Raw genomic sequence first — 16,483 nt, 5'->3', positions numbered from 1 at the left:
GAAATAGGCTAGTGGTTTGGATAGAAGATAAAACTGAGAGAGTCAATTCCTAGGCAGGTTGATAAGAAGTCTGGGGGTCCCCAAGGAGAGAGGGGTCTGGAATTCTCAAGAGGACAGGACAAACTTTTTTTCCCTCTACATTCCTTAGGATTATGTAACACTAATATATCCTTCTTGAGAACAGTCTCAGGAAAAAACCTTCTGGCTAATCCTGTTATCTTAAAATGTAAATAATGGGAGTGGGTCTAGTAAGGTCTTTAAAACCGCCAGACATTCTTCTGATGCACTGTAATAACTAATTAATAGTATATAAGTCCATTGCTAACACTAGTGAGGGGGCACTCTTTCTGCCTCCTTCTGATGTCTATGTCAGAAGCTTTCTCTATCTCTTTATACTTTAATAAAAGTTTATTACACAAAAGCTCTGAGCAATCAACCCTCATCTCTGGCCCCAGATTGAATTTTCCTTCTCCAGAGGCCAAGAATCCCAGCGTCTTTCATGGTTCAGCATCAACCTTTCAAAACCAGGCACAACATTCCCTTAAGCCAAAGCCTAATTCAGAACAAACCCCTAACAATTCAGTTCTATGAAGGCTGAGATAGATGGGGAAGCTGTAGAAGAAAAGTTCCAAGCTAAGAAAGGTTGGTTCATAAGATTTAAAGAAAGAAGCCATCTACATGAAATAAAAGTTAAAGGCAAAGCAACAAGTGCTGATTTAGAGTTGCAGCAAATTTTCAAGAATATCTATCCAAGTTAATTAATGAAAGTGGCCACACTAAACAATAAATTTTCAATGTAGACAAAACAGTTTTGTTTTGGAAGAAGATTCCATGTAAGACATTCAAAGAGAGGAGAAGCCAATGTCTGGGTTCAAAGCTTTAATAACAGGCTAACAATTGCTATCATAGCTAGCAGCTTCAAGTTCAAGCCAATTATCATTTACCATTCCAAAAGCCTAGTGCTTTTAAAAATTATGCTAACTCTGCTCCGCCTGTGCTTTTTAAATGAAATGACAAAGCCTGGATGACAGCACATCTATTTATATGATTTACTGAATATTTTAAGCCCACTATTGAGGCCAACTCTACAGAAAAAGAAAGACTTCTATATTTCTTCTCCCAGACAGTGCATCTGGCCACCCAAGAGCACTAATAAAAATACAAAATGAGATTCATGTTGTTTTCATGCCTGCTAACACAACACCCACTCTGTGACCCATGGATCAAGAGGCCATTTTAACTTTCAAGTCTTATTATTTAAAAAATGCATTTCATAATGCTAGCACTGCCATAGGTAGTGATTCCTCCTTTGGATAAATAGGAGCAAATTGAAAACCTTCTGGAAAGGATTTATAAATCTAGATGACATTAAGAATATTCATTGTCATGGGAGTACAACAAAACATCAACATTAACAAGACTTTGGAAGAAGGTTGATTCTTACCTTCCTGGATGACTTTGAGTGGGTTAAAATTTCAGTGGAGGATGTAACTGCTGATGTGGTAGAGATAGCAAGAGAACTACAATCAACTTAAAGATTTATCGAGCATGGCCCCGCCCATCAGAACAAAACCCAGTTACCCCCTCAGTCAGTCCTCTCCCATCAGGAAGCTTCCATAAGCCTCTTATTCTTATCCATCAGAGGACAGACAGAATGAAAACCACAATCACAGAAAACTAATGAAACTAATCATATGGACCAAAGCCTTGTCTAACTCAATGAAACTATGAGCCATGCCATGTAGGGCTACCCAAGATGGACAGGTCATGGTGGAGAGTTCTGACAAAACATGGTCCACTGGAGAAGGGAATGGCAAACCACTTCAGTATTCTTGCCTTGAGAACTCCATGAAGAGGATGAAAAGGCAAAAAGATAGGATACTGAAAGATGAACTCATCTGGTTGGCAGGTGCCCAATACGCTACTGGAGAACAGTGGACAAGTAACTCCAGAAAGAATGAAGAGACAGAGCCAAAGCAAAAAAAAAAAAAAAAAAAAAAAAGAAGAAGAAGAAAAGAAAAAAGCAAACAAACAAACACCCAGTTATGGTTGTGGTTGGTGATGTAAGTAAAGTCTGATGTTGTAAAGAACAATATTGCATAGGAACGTTAGGTCCTTGAATCAAAGTAAATTGGAAGTGGTCAAACAAGAGATGGCAAGAGTGAACATTGACATTTTAGGAATTGGTGAATTAAAATGGACTGAATGGGTGAATTTAACTCAGATGACCGTTATGTATACTAATATGGACAAGAATCCCTTAGAAGAAATGGAGTAGTGCTTATAGTCAAGAAAAGAGTCCAAAATGCAGTACTTGGGTGCAATCTCAAAACGACAGAATGATCTCTGTTCGTTTCCAAGGCAAACCATTCAATATCACAGTAATCCAAGTCTATGACCCAATCAGTAATGCTGAAGAAGCTGAAGTTGAATGGTTCTATGAAGAACTACAAGTTTTTCTAGAACTAACAACCCCTTTCATTATAGGGGACTGGAAAGATGTCCCTTTCATTATAGGGGACTGCAATGCAACAGTGGGAAGGTAAGAGATATCTGGAGTAACAGAAAATTTGGCCTTGGAGTACAAAATGAAGCAGGCAAAGGCTAATAGAGTTTTGCCAAGAGAACACACTGGTCATAGTAAACACTCTCTTCCAGCAACACATGAGAAGACTCTACACATGGACATCACCAGAGGATCAATATCAGAAGCAGGTTGATTATATTCTTTGCAGCCAAAGATAGAGAAGCTCTCTAAAGGCATCAGAAACAAGACCAGGGGCTGACTTGGCTCAGATCATGAACTCCTTATGGCCAAATTCACACATAAATTGAAGAAAGTAGGGAAAACCACTGCACCATTCAGGTATGACGTAAATCAAATCCCTTATGATTATACAATGGAAGTGACAAATAGATTTAATGGATTAGATCTGATAGACACAGTGCCTGAAGAACTATGGATGGAGGTTTGTGTCATTGTACAAGAGGCAGTGATCAAGACCATCCCCAAGAAAAGGAAATGCAAAAAGGCAAAATGGTTGTCTGATGAGGGCTTACAAATAGCTAAGGAAAGAAGAGAAGCTAAAGGCAAAGGAGAAAAGGAAAGATATATGCATTTGAATGCAGAGTTCCAAAGAATAGGAAGGAGAAATAAGAAACCTTTTTCAGCCATCAGTGCAAAGAAATAGAGAAAAACAATAGAATAGGAAATACTAGAGATTTCTTCAAGAAAATAAGAGATACCCAAGGAAAATTTCTTGCAAAGATGGGCATAATAAAGGACAAAAATGGTATGGACCTAACAGAAGCAGAAGATACTAAAAAGAGGTGGCAAAAATACACAGAAGAACTGTACAAAAAAGATCTTCATGACCCAGATAATCACGATGGTGTGATCACTGATCTAGAGCCAGACATCCTGGAATGTGAAGTAAAGTGGGCCTTAGGAAGCATCACTACGAACAAAGCTAGTGGAAGTGATGGAATTCCAGTTGAGCTATTTCAAATCCTGAAAGATGATGGTATGAAAGTGCTGCACTCAATATGCCAGCAAATTTGGAAAACACAGTGGTGGCCACAGGAGTGGAAAAAGTTAGTTTTCATTCCAGTCCCAAAGAAAGGCAATGTCAAAGAATGTTCAAACTACCACCCAATTACACTCATCTCACACGCTAGCAAGGTAATGCTTAAAATTCTCCAAGCCAGGCTTGAACAGTACATGGACCATGAACTTCCAGATGTTCAAGCTGGATTTAGAAAAGGCAGAGGAGCCAGAGGTCAAATTGGCAACATCCATTGGATCATGGAAAAAGCAAGAGATTCCAGAAAAACAAGTACTTCTGCTTTACTGACTATGCCAAAATCTTTGACTGTGTGGATCACAACAAACTGTGGAAAATTCTGAAAGAGATGGGAATACCAGACCACCTTACCTGCCTCCTGAGAAATCTCTAACTGCCAACAGTTAGAACTGGACATGGAGCAACAGACTGGTTCCAAATCAAGAAAGGAGTACATCAAGGCTGCATATTGTCACCCTGCTTATTTAACTTATATGCAGAGTGCATCATGAGAATTGCTGGGTTGGATGAAGCACAGATAGAATCAAGATTGCTGAGAGAAGCTTAAATAACCTCAGATATGCAGATGACACCACCCTTATGGCATAAAGTGAAGAGGAACTGAATAGCCTCTTGATGAAAGTGAAAGAGGAGAGTGAAAAAGCTGGCTTAAAACTCAACATTCAAAAACGAAGATCATGGCATCTAGTCCCATCATTTTATGGCAAATAGTTGGGGAAACAATGGAAACAGTGTCAGACTTTATTTTTAGGGGGTGCCAAAATCACAGGAGATGGTGATTGCACCCGTGAAACTAAAAGACACTTGCTCCTTGGAAGAAAAGCTGTGACCAACCTAGATACTAAAAGCAGAAACATTACTTTGCCAACAAAGGTCAAACTAGTCAAATCTATGGTGTTTCCAGTAGTTATATCTGGATGTGAGAATTCGACTATAAAGAAAACGGAGGCCCAAAGAATTTATGCTTTTGAACTGTTGTGTTGGAGAACACTCTTGAGAGGCCTTTGGATTCTGAGGAGATTCAACCAGTCAACCCTAAAGGAAATCAGTCCTGAATATTCATTGGAGGGACTTACGCTGAAGATGAAACTCCAATACTTCAGCCACCTGGTGCAAAGAACTGGCTGACTGGAAAACATGCTGATGCTGGGAAATATTGAAAGCAAGAGGAGAAGGGGACAACAGAAGATGAGATAGTTGGATGGCATCACCGACTTAATAGGCATATGTTTGCATAAGCTCTGGTGTTGGTGATGGATAGATAAGCCTGGCATGCTATACTCCATGGGTCCACAGATAGTTGGACACCACTGAGGGACTAAACTGAACTGAACTGAAGATGTAACTGAATTGCTGCAATCACACCACAAAATTTTAACAAATATGGTGTTGCTTTTTATGCATTAGCAAAGAAAGTGGCTTCTGGAGATGGAATCTACTCCTGATTAAGACACTGTAAAGACTACTGAATGCTGGGAAGAAACTTAGAGTATTACTTAAACTTAGTTGATATAGCAGTGGCAGAGTTGGAGAAGATTGAGTATAATTTTGAAAGAAGTTCTACTACTGTGGATAAAATGCTCTCAAACTGCACTGTGTGCTATTTGTGCATGAATTGTCCATGAAAGGAAAAGTCAATCTGTGGCAAACCTCATTGTTGCCTTAGTTTAAGAAAGTGCAACAGTTACCCTAATCTTCAACAACCACCACACTGATCGGCAGCCATCAAAAACAAGGCAAGACATGCTCCCAGCAAAATGTACAACCCACTGGAGACTCAGATGATGGTTAGCATTTTTGATCAATAAAGATTTTTTCCTAAATTTTAAGGAATGTACATTGCTCTTTTAGACATAGTGTTATGGCATACTTAGTAGATTATAGTGTAAATATAATTTTTATGTGTACGGAAAAACCAAAAATTAGTGTTACTTGCTTTACTGCAATTTTCTGGATCTGAAAGCACAATGTATCTGAACTATGTCTGTGTATCAGGCATCTTATAACATGAGCTGTCTGGGGAATATTTAAGAGTGCTCTGCCTTTCCTAGTGTCTCAGAGTAATATCTAGACAAATCTGGATTGTCAACTTTGTGTCAACAAATTGTGGGTTGTCAAAATAAGAGTTTTTTTTTTAATTCAACTGTCTCTGTCAGCTACTGTTTTTGACGCTGTATATCCATTAATCTTTCTGATAAATCTAAAGGCTATATATGGCCTTCTGCAATGGCTCAGTGGTAAAGAAATTACCTGCCAATGCATAGTCAAGCAGTGGGTTTGATCCCTGAGTTGAGAAGATATCCTGGAGAAGGAAATGACCACTCACTCCAGTATTCTTGCATGGGACATCCCATGGACAGAGGAGCCTGGTGGGTTTCAGTCCATGGAGTTTCAAAAGAGTCAGACACTACTGAGGGACTAAATACCAACAACAAATATAAATATAAATAAAAATAAATAAATAAATAAATATATATATATACACACACATGTGTAGATTTCCCAGGTGATGGCTAGTGCTCAAGAACCTGCTTGCTCATGAAGGAGACATGAAACAGGAGTTCAGTCCATGGGTCAGGAAGATCCTCTGGAGGAGGACATTTCAACCCACTCCAGTATTCTTGCCTGGAAAATTCCGTGGACAGTGGAGCCTGGCTGGCTACTGTCCATGGGGTTGCACAGAGTCGGACATGACTGAACTGACTTGAACTGACTTTGCATGAGCACAATATGTATGTGTGTGTATATATATATATATGTATATGTGTATATATATATATATATACACATATAATTGTTGGGAGATAGGTCACCTTGATTCTTTCACATTCCAGCTTGTCTAGTGACAATTTTTATTCCAGATAATCTTTTTCTGTGTGTCCATAAAAAGTCTTAATATATTTAAGAAAACTGAATTTATACAGAATTTATTCTTTCATCAAAATGGAATTGATACAGAAAATCAATTGTTAAAAGATGTCTCTAAAAACTCCCAATGCACATTAGTACAGTAAGTAACATTTGAAGATAGAGATAATATCTCCTTCACAGGCAGAGGGTAGATTTGTTTGCTGTACAGAATAATATAGTGTCTACATTTAAACAATGCTTGCTCAGGTTTCCTAGCAAATCCTTGTAAAACTGAGAGGGTTCCTAAGCTTAGATTTCATCACTTGTGACATAAACTTCTGTGTACATAGACTTTATCTGGACCCATTTTCACACGGTCCCTAAGGTATTCAAGGGCCAAGGAAAACCTATAGGAACTTGAAGTCCATACTGTCTTCTGTGCTATGAGTAATGGAATCCTTTGTCTCTGATTTCAGAGTTTCATGTCTTCTGCCAGTACCTATGAAAATGCAATACTTTAACTTTCATCTTGGAAGTAGAATAAAATCTCAGATTCTTCATAGTTCTTGAAAATGATCACCATCAACTTCAGTTTTCCTAGTTGAGGAAGCCAATTCACTGTATGCTAAGAGACTCATCCAAGGTTACACAGAAAGTGGAGGATTTTGAATCTGAACATTCTGGTTCAGATATTGCTTGCACAACTATTATTCTGTACTGTTACCTGGAAAGTTTCAAAAATACATTAAACTGACTTCATGAATTGTAAATAATGTCACAGATCTATTTGCTCTGCTAAATTGTAAAATTGTCAATGTTTGATCTATGAAAAATATTTAAAATGTCTGTGGCTTCTCAAAGTTTCAAGTTCTGTAAATCCCTCTCCCACTACACACTATGATCTCCTTGGCCCCTATATCTTTGCCAGGAATCCTAGTTAATGTACCAAAAGACAGAAATATGTCATCATTGTCAAGGGCAGTCTGATTAATTTTGCTGAATAGAGTATCTTTCTAGCCAAAGGTTATTTTTTAATGAGCAGCCATACATGCTGTAACTCTTGCTCTGTTGAATCTTAGCACTGACAAGAATGTGGAATGGGCCAGGAGATTTGAATACATTTATTAAATACAGAAGTCCCTCTAGTGTATTTTCTCCCTATTATGTGTTTCTTTTCCTTGGTTAAAGGGGGTTTATTCTTCCCTTTCCACTCTGAAGACTTCTCTCTGAGATTAAAAAAAAAAAAAAAAAAAGCTTTCTGAATGTTACTAGTTAGTATTGAATATCTTGTCTTCATCAACAGGATTCTCTATTCTTTGGAATTTTTCTGACTCTAAAAACAATTCCTTATGTGGCCATTCTTAGAATTCTTAAATATCAAGCCATTAATTTTACTTTTTATTCTACTGTAAAACTTGTATCTACACCACAAAATTTATGTTCTTCATTCTATTATTTGTGCTATGTTCTTATTCCATTTTTTAAAAATTGAGATCTTTGGGAAGATCAGTTGAAAATATTATTTTCTGGGTATGAACTTATACTGTTGCCTCCTCTTAGAATTCGGTTTTCCCAGCCTTTGTTTCAGTTTAGTTCAGTCACTGAGTCATGTCCGGCTCTTTGCGACCCCATGAATTGCAGCACGCCAGGCCTCCCTGTCCATCACCAACTCCAGGAGTTCACTCAAACTCACGTCCATTGAGTCGGTGATGCCATCCAGCCATCTCATCCTCTGTCGTCCCTTTTCCCTCCTGCCCCAATCCCTCCCAGCATCAGAGTCTTTTCCAATGAGTGAATGCTTCACATGAGGTGGCCAATGTACTGGAGTTTCACCTTTAGCATCAGTCCTTCCAAAGAACACCCAGGACTGATCTCCTTTAGAATGAACTGTTTGGATCTCCTTGCAGTCCAAGAGACTCTCGAGAGTCTTCTCCAACACCACAGTTCAAAAGCGTCAATTCTTTGGCACTCAGCTTTCTTCACAGTCCAACTCTCACATCCATACATGACTACTAGAAAAAGCATAGCCTTGATTAGATGGACCTTTGTTGGCAAAGTAATATCTCTGTTTTTTAATATGCTATCTAGTTTGGTCATAACTTTCCTTCCAAGGAGTAAGCATCTTTTAATTTCATGGCTGCAATCACCATCTGCAGTGATTTTGGAGCCCCAAAAAATAAAGTCTGACACTGTTTCCACTGTTTCCCCATCTATTTCCCATGAAGTGATGGGACCAGATTCCATGATCTTCGTTTTCTGAATGTTGAGCTTTAAGCCAACTTTTTCACTCTCTTCTTTCACTTTCCTCAAGAGGCTTTTTAGTTCCTCTTCACTTTCTTCCATAAGGGTGGTGTCATCTGCATATCTGAGGTTACTGATATTTCTCCCGTTAATCTTGCTTCCAGCCTGTGCTTCTTCTAGTCCAGCATTTCTCATGATGTACTCTGCATATATGTTAAATAAGCAGGGTGACAATATACAGCCTTGACGTACTCCTTTTCCTACTTGGAACCAGTCTGTTGTTCCATGTCCAGTTCTAACTGTTGCTTCCTGACCTGGATATAGGTTTCTCAAGAGGCAGGTCAGGTGGTCTGGTAGTCCCATCTCTCTCAGAATTTTCCACAGTTTCTTGTGATCCACACAAAGGCTTTGGCATAGTCAATAAAGCAGAAATAGATGTTTTTCTGGAACTCTCTTGCTTTTTCCATGATCCAGCAGATGTTGCCAATTTGATCTCTGGTTCCTCTGCCTTTTCTAAAACTAGCTTGAACATCTGGAAGTTCATGGTTCACGTATTGCTGAAGCCTGGCTTGGAGAATTTTGAGCATTACTTTAATAGCGTGTGAGATCAGGGCAATTGTGCGGTGGTTTGAGTGTTCTTTGGCATTGTCTTTCTTTGAGATTGGAATGAAAACTGACCTTTTCCAGTCCTGTGGCCCCTGCTGAGTTTTCCAAATTTGCTGGCATATTGAGTGTAACAGTTTCACACCATCATCTTTCAGGATTTGAAATAGCTCCACTGGAATTCCATCACCTCCACTAGCTTTGTTTGTAGTGATGCTTTATAAGGCCCACTTGACTTCACATTCCAGGGTTTTTGGCCCTAGGTGAGTGATCACACCATCATGATTTTCTTGGTCATGAAGATCTTTTCTGTACAGTTCTTCTGTGTATTCTTGCCACCTCTTCTTAATATCTTCTTCTTCTGTTAGGTCCATACCATTTCTGTCCTTTATTGAGCCCATCTTTGCAAGAAATGTTCCCTTGGTATCTCTAATTTTCTTGAAGAGATCTCTAGTCTTTCCCATTCTGTTGTTTTCCTCTATTTCTTTGCATTGATCACTGAGGAAGGCTTTCTTATCTCTTCTTGCTATTCTTTGGAACTCTTCATTCAGGTGCTTATATCTTTCCTTTTCTCCTTTCCTTTTCACTTCTCTTATTTTCACAGCTATTTGTAAGGCCTCCTCAGACAGCCATTTTGCTTTTTTGCATTTCTTTTCCATGGGGATCGTCTTGACTCCTGTCTCCTGTACAGTGTCACGAACCTCCATCCATGGTTCATTAGGCACTCTATCTATCAGATCTAGTCCCTTAAATCTATTTCTCTCTTCCACTGTATAATCACAAGGGATTTGATTTAGGTCGACATTCTAGGAATCAGCTAACTAAAATGGACTGGAATGGGTGAATTTAACTCAGATGACCATTATATCTATTACTGCAGGCAGGTATCCCTTAGAAGAAATGGAGTAGCCATCACAGTCAACAGAATAGTTGAAATGCAGTACTTGGATGCAATCTCAAAAACGACAGAATGATGTCTGTTAATATCCAAGGCAAACCATTCAATATCACAGTAATACAAGCCTATGCCCCAACCAGTAATGTTGAAGAAGCTAAAGTTGAATGGTTCTATGAAGACCTAGAAGATCTTTTAGGACTAATTCCCAGAAAAGATGTCCTTTTCATTATAGGGGACTGGAATGCAAAAGTAGGAAGTCAAGAAACACCTGGAGTAACAGGCAAATTTGGCCTTGGAATACGGAATGAAGCAGGGCAAAGGCTAATAGAGTTTTGCCAAGAGAACACACTGGTCATAGCAAAGCCTTTGTTGAACAAACTCTTGTTCATTCTTCAAGCATACACATATGAATTATATTACCAAGGATAACTGCCCTGCAAATCCAGGTTTGGTGGTCTACTTACATGTATTATATTATTATCAACCTCCCCCACACAGTCTTGTTTCTATGATATTCTTGTCTGTGTTCTTCTCTCTATTCCCCATTAGATCATAAGCTCTACAAGAAAAGTCACTCTCTCAATAGCACTAAACAGTGACTGTCATGTAGTAATCACTTAAATATTTATTGAAAGAATGAAAGAAACATTGTGTCTTATGCATACTCTTTGACTCCTCTTTGATACAATGTGTAGTGTATTATTCATCACATAGTCTCAGTTGCTATTACCAGAGCTTCTAATACTATTCATCTTCTCTTCAGAACCTCATACTAAAAATTTCATATCTCTTTTGTACGAAGTCATAGATTCTATTATCCAAAATAAAATTAGAAAAAAAAAAAAAAGATATATATGCTTTTACCCAACTCTTTGCTCCCTGTCACAATGATTAAATTAAAGTGGTCAATTGTGTTCAATGTTCACATGTGGTCAGTTCAACTATGAACTGACTTCAACTTTTATACTTTTCTTTAATTGTCAGATGAGAATCAGAAGAGCACTAAAGTCCAGATAATTTGCCTACTATCTGGAAGTGTTACTGTCAGCAAATGTAGTACTAAAGAATGTGCTAACCATTGGACAGTTGTACTCATCTCCCACACTAGTAAGGTCATGCTTAAAATCTTGTATGCTATACTTCAGCCTTATGTGAACCAAGAACTTCCATATGTCCAAGCTGGGTTTAGAAATGGAAGAATGACTAGAGATCAAATTGCCACCATTTGCTGCATCATAGAGAAAGGAAGAGAATTCCAGAAAAACATCTATCACTGTTTCAACGACTATGCTAAAGCCTTGACTGTGTGGAACATAGCAAACTGTGGAAAGCTGTTAAGGAGATGGGAATACCAGACCATCTTACATGTCTCCTGAGAAACCTATATGCAAGCCAAGAAGCAACAGTTAGGACCTGTATGGAACAACTGATTGGTTCAAGATCAAGAAAGGAATATTGAGGACTGTCTGCTGTCATCCTTTTTTTTTTAACCTATACAGAGAGCACATCATGAGAAATGCCAGGCTGGATGAGTTACAAGCTGGAATCAAAACAAGCAGGAGAAACATCAACAACCTCAGATATCTGGATGATACCACTCTAATGGCAGAAAGTGAACAGGAACTTAAGAACATCTTGATGGAGTGAAGGAGAAGAGCTGGCTTAAAACTAAATATTAAAAAAGATAGGATCATAGCATCTGATCTCATTCAGTTCAGTTCAGTCACTCAGTTGTGTCCAATTATCTGTGACCCCATGGACTGCAGCACATCAGGCTTCCCTGTCCATCTCCAACTCCTGGAGCTTGCTCAAACCCATGCCCATTGAGTCAGTGATGCTATTCAATCATCTTATCCTGTCATCCCCTTCTCCTCCTGCCTTCAATCTTTCCCAGCATCAGGGTCTTTTCCAATAAGCCAGTTCTTTGCACCAGGTGGCTAAAGTGCTGGAGCTTCAGCATCAGTCCTTCCAATGAACACCCAGGACAGATCTTTAGGATTGACTGGTTTGATCTCCTTGCAGTCCAAGGGACTCTCAGGAGTCTTCTCAAACACCACAGTTCAAAAGCACCAATTCTTCAGCTCCCAGCTTTCTTTATGGTCCAACTCTCATATCCAATCATAACTACTGGAAAAACCATAGCTTTGACCAGATGAACCTTTTAGCAAATTAATGTTTCTGCTTTTAATGTGTTGACTAGGCTTGTCATAGCTTTTCTCCCAAGGAGCAAGCGTCTTTTAATTTCATGGCTGCAGTTACAATCTGCAGTGACTTTCATGGAAAATAGAAAGGTAAAAGGCAGAAGTAGTGACAGATTTCCTCTTCTTGGGCTCTAAAACCACTGTGGATGGTGACTGCAGCTGTGAAATCAGAAGACGATTGTTTCTTGGCAAGGAAGCAGTGACAAACCTAGACAGTGAGTGGAAAAACAGAGACATTAATCTGCCAAAAAAGATCTGTATAGTCAAGGCTGTCGTCTTCCCAGTGATCATGTACAGTTGTGAGAACTGGACCATGAAGAAGGCAGAACGGCAAAGAACTGATGTCTTTCAACTGTGTTGCTGGAGAAGACTCTTAAAATCCGCTTGGAGAGCAAGGATATCAAACCAGTCAATCTTAAGGGAAATCAACCCTGAATACTAATCAGAAGAACTAATGCTAAAGCTGAAGCTCCAGTATTTTGGTTATCTGATATGAACAGCCAACACATTGGAAAAGTCCTGGATACTGGGTGAGATTGACGCAGAAAGAGAAGAGGGCATCAGAGGAAGAGATGGCTGGATGGCATCATCATTGTAATGGACGTGAACTTGGGCAAACTTCAGGAGATGGTGAAGGACAGGGAGGCCTGCCATGCTTCAGTCTATGTGGTCACAAAGAGTTAGACATGACTGGGCGACTGGGACCGAACAACAACAACAATAACAGCAGTATCAACGAGCTTGCTTTCAGATTGTTGAAAACCCTTTCACCTCTCTCCACTCACTCACTTAAATTCAATTCAGTTCAGTCGCTCAGTCGTGTGTGACTCTTTGTGACCCCACGAATCACATCATGCCAGGCCTCCCTGTCCATTACTAACTCCAGGAGTTCACTCAAACTCATGTCCATCGAGTTGGTGATGCCATCCAGCCATCTCATCCTCTGTCGCCTCCTTCTGCTCCTGACCCCAATCCCTCCCAGCATCAGAGTCTTTTCTAATGAGTCAACTCTTCACATGAGGTGGCCAAAGTACTGGAGTTTTAGCTTCAGCATCAGTCCTTCCAATAAACACCAAGGACTGATCTCCTTTAGGATGGACTAGTTGGATTTCCTTAAAGTCCAAGGGACTCTCAAGAGTGTATTCCAACACCACAGTTCAAAAGCATCAATTCTTCAGCACTCAGCTTTCTTTATAGTCCAACTCTGACATCCATACATGACCACTGGGAAAACCATAGCCTTAACTAGATGGACCTCTGTTGACAAAGTAATGTCTCTGCTTTTTAACATGCTGTCTAGGTTGCTCATAACTTTCCTTCCAAGGAGTAAGCGTCTTTTAATTTCATTACTGAAATTGCCATCTGCAGTGATTTTGGAGCCCCCAAAATAAAGTTAGCCACTGTTTCCACTGTTTCCCCATCTATCTGCTATGAAGTGATAAGATTGGATGCCATGATCTTAGTTTTCTGAATGTTGAGTTTTTTTTTTTTTTTCCAGTTTTTAACAACTATTTATTATTATTATTATTATTTTTGGCTTTGCATTTTATTTATTTATTTTTATTTTATTTTTAAACTTTACATAATTGTATTAGTTTTGCCAAATATAAAAATGAATCTGCCACAGGTATACATGTGTTCCCCATCCTGAGCCCTCCTCCCTCCCCATACCATCCCTCTGGGTCATCCCAGTGCTCTAGCCCCAAGCATCCAGTATCGTGCATCGAACCTGGACTGGCATCTCGTTTCCTACATGATATTTTACATGTTTCAATGCCATTCTCCCAAATCTTCCCACCCTCTCCCTCTCCCACAGAGTCCATAAGACTGTTCTATACATCAGTGAATGTTGAGTTTTAAGCCAACTTTCTCACTCTCCTCTGTCACTTTCATTAAGAGGCTTTTTAATTCCTCTTCATTTTCTGCCATAAGGGTGGTGCCATCTGCATATCTGAGGTTATTGATATTTCTCCCACAATCTTGATTCCAGCTTATGCTTCTTCCAGCCCAGCGTTTCTCATGAGGTACTCTTCATAAAAGTTAAATAAGCAGGGTGACAATATACAGCCTTGATGTACTCCTTTTCCTATTTGGAACCAGCCTGTTGTTCCATGTCCAGTTCTAACTGTTGCTTCCTGACCTGCATACAGGTTTCTCAAGAGGCAGGTCAGATGGTCTGGTATGCCCATCTCTTTCAGAATTTTCCACAGTTTGTTGTGATCCACACAGTCAAAGGCGTTGGCATAGTCAATAAAGCAGAAATAGATTTTTTTCTGGAACTCTCTTGCTTTTTTGATGATGCAGCGGATGTTGCCAATTTGATCTCTGGTTCCTCTGCCTTTCTAAAACCAGCTTGAACATCTGGAAGTTCATGGTTCACGTGAACTGGCTTTGAGAATTTTGAGCATTCCTTTACTAGCGTGTGAGATGAGTGTGATTGTGTGGTAGTTCGAGTACTCTTTGGCATTGCCTTTCTTTATGATTGGAATGAAAACTGATATTTTCCAGTCCCGTGCCACTGCTGAGTTTTCCATATTTGCTGGCATATTGAGTGTAGCACTTTCACAGCATCATCTTTCAGGATTTGAAATAGCTCAACTGGAATTCCATCACCTCCACTAGCTTTGTTCGTAGTAATGCCTCCTATAAGGCCCGCTTGACTTCACATTCCAGGATGTCTGGCTCTAGGTGCATGATCACACCATGGTGATTATCTTGGTCGTGAAGATCTTTTTTGTACAGTTCTTCTGTGTATTCTTGCCACCTCTTCTTAATAGCTTCTGCTTTTTTTAGGTCCCTACCATTTCTGTCCTTTATTGAGCCCAGCTTTGCATGAATGTTCCCTTGGTATCTCTTATTTTTTGAAGAGATCTCTAGTATTTCCCATTCTGTTGTTTTCCTCTATTTCTTTGCATTTATAGCTGAGGAAGGCTTTCATATCTCTCCTTGCTATTCTTTGGAACTCTGCACTCAAATGGATATATCTTTCCTCTTCTCCTCTGCTTTTCACTTCCTGTCTTTTCACAGCTTTTTGTAAGGCCGCCTTAGACAGCCATTTTTCTTTTTTTGCATTTCTTTTTCTTGGAGATGGTCTTGATTCCTGTGTCCTGCACAATGTCACAAACCTCCGTAGTTCATAGGCACTCTGTCTATCAGATCTAGTCCCTTAAATCTATTTCTCACTTCCACTGTATAATCATCAGGGATTTGATTTAGGTCATACCTGAATGGTCTAGTGGTTTTCCCTACTTTGTTCAATTTAAGTCTGAATTTGGCAATAAGGATTTTATGATCCAAGCCACAGCCAGCTCCCAGTCTTGTTTTTGCTGACTGTATAGAGCTTCTCCATCTTTGGCTGCAAAGAGTATAATCAATCTGATTTCAGTGTTGACCGTCTGGTGATGTCCATGTGTAGAGTCTTCTCTTGTGTTGTTGGAAGAGGGTGTTTGCTATGACCAGTGCATTCTCTCGACAGAACTCTATTAGTGTTTGCCCTGCTTCATTCCATACTACAAGGCCAATATTGCCTGTTCCTCCAAGTGTTTCTTGACTTCCTACTTTTGCATTCCAGTCCCCTATAATGAAAAGTACATTTCATAACATTTTGGGTGTTATTTCTAAAAGATCTTGTAGGTCTTCATAGAACTTTTCAACTTCATCTTCTTCGGCATTACTGGTCGGGACATAGACTTGAATGACTGTGATATTGAATGGTTTGCCTTGGAAACGAACAGAGATCAATCTGTCATTTTTGAGATTGCATCCAAGTACTGCATTTCGGAGTCTTTTGTAGACTATGATGGCTACTCCATTTCTTCTAAGGGATTCCTGCCCACAGTAGTAGATATAATGGTCATCTGAGTTAAATTCACCCATTCCAGTCAATTTTAGTTCACTAATTCCTAGAATGTTAATGTTTACTCTTGCCATCTCCTGTTTGACCACTTCCAGTTTGCCTTGATTCATGGACCTAACATTCCAGGTTCCTATGCAAGATTGCTCTTAACAGCATCAAATCTTGCTTCTATCACCAGTCCCATTCACAACTGGATGTTGTTTTTGCTTTGGCTCCATCCTTTCATTCTTTCTGGAGTTATTTCTCCACT

This window comes from Bos grunniens, chromosome 15, assembly GCF_055505025.1.
Source record: "Bos grunniens cultivar Pamir isolate PY7600 chromosome 15, Bosgru_T2T1.0, whole genome shotgun sequence".
In the NCBI taxonomy this organism is placed as follows: domain Eukaryota; kingdom Metazoa; phylum Chordata; class Mammalia; order Artiodactyla; family Bovidae; genus Bos; species Bos grunniens.
This window is presented reverse-complemented; position numbering follows the sequence as displayed.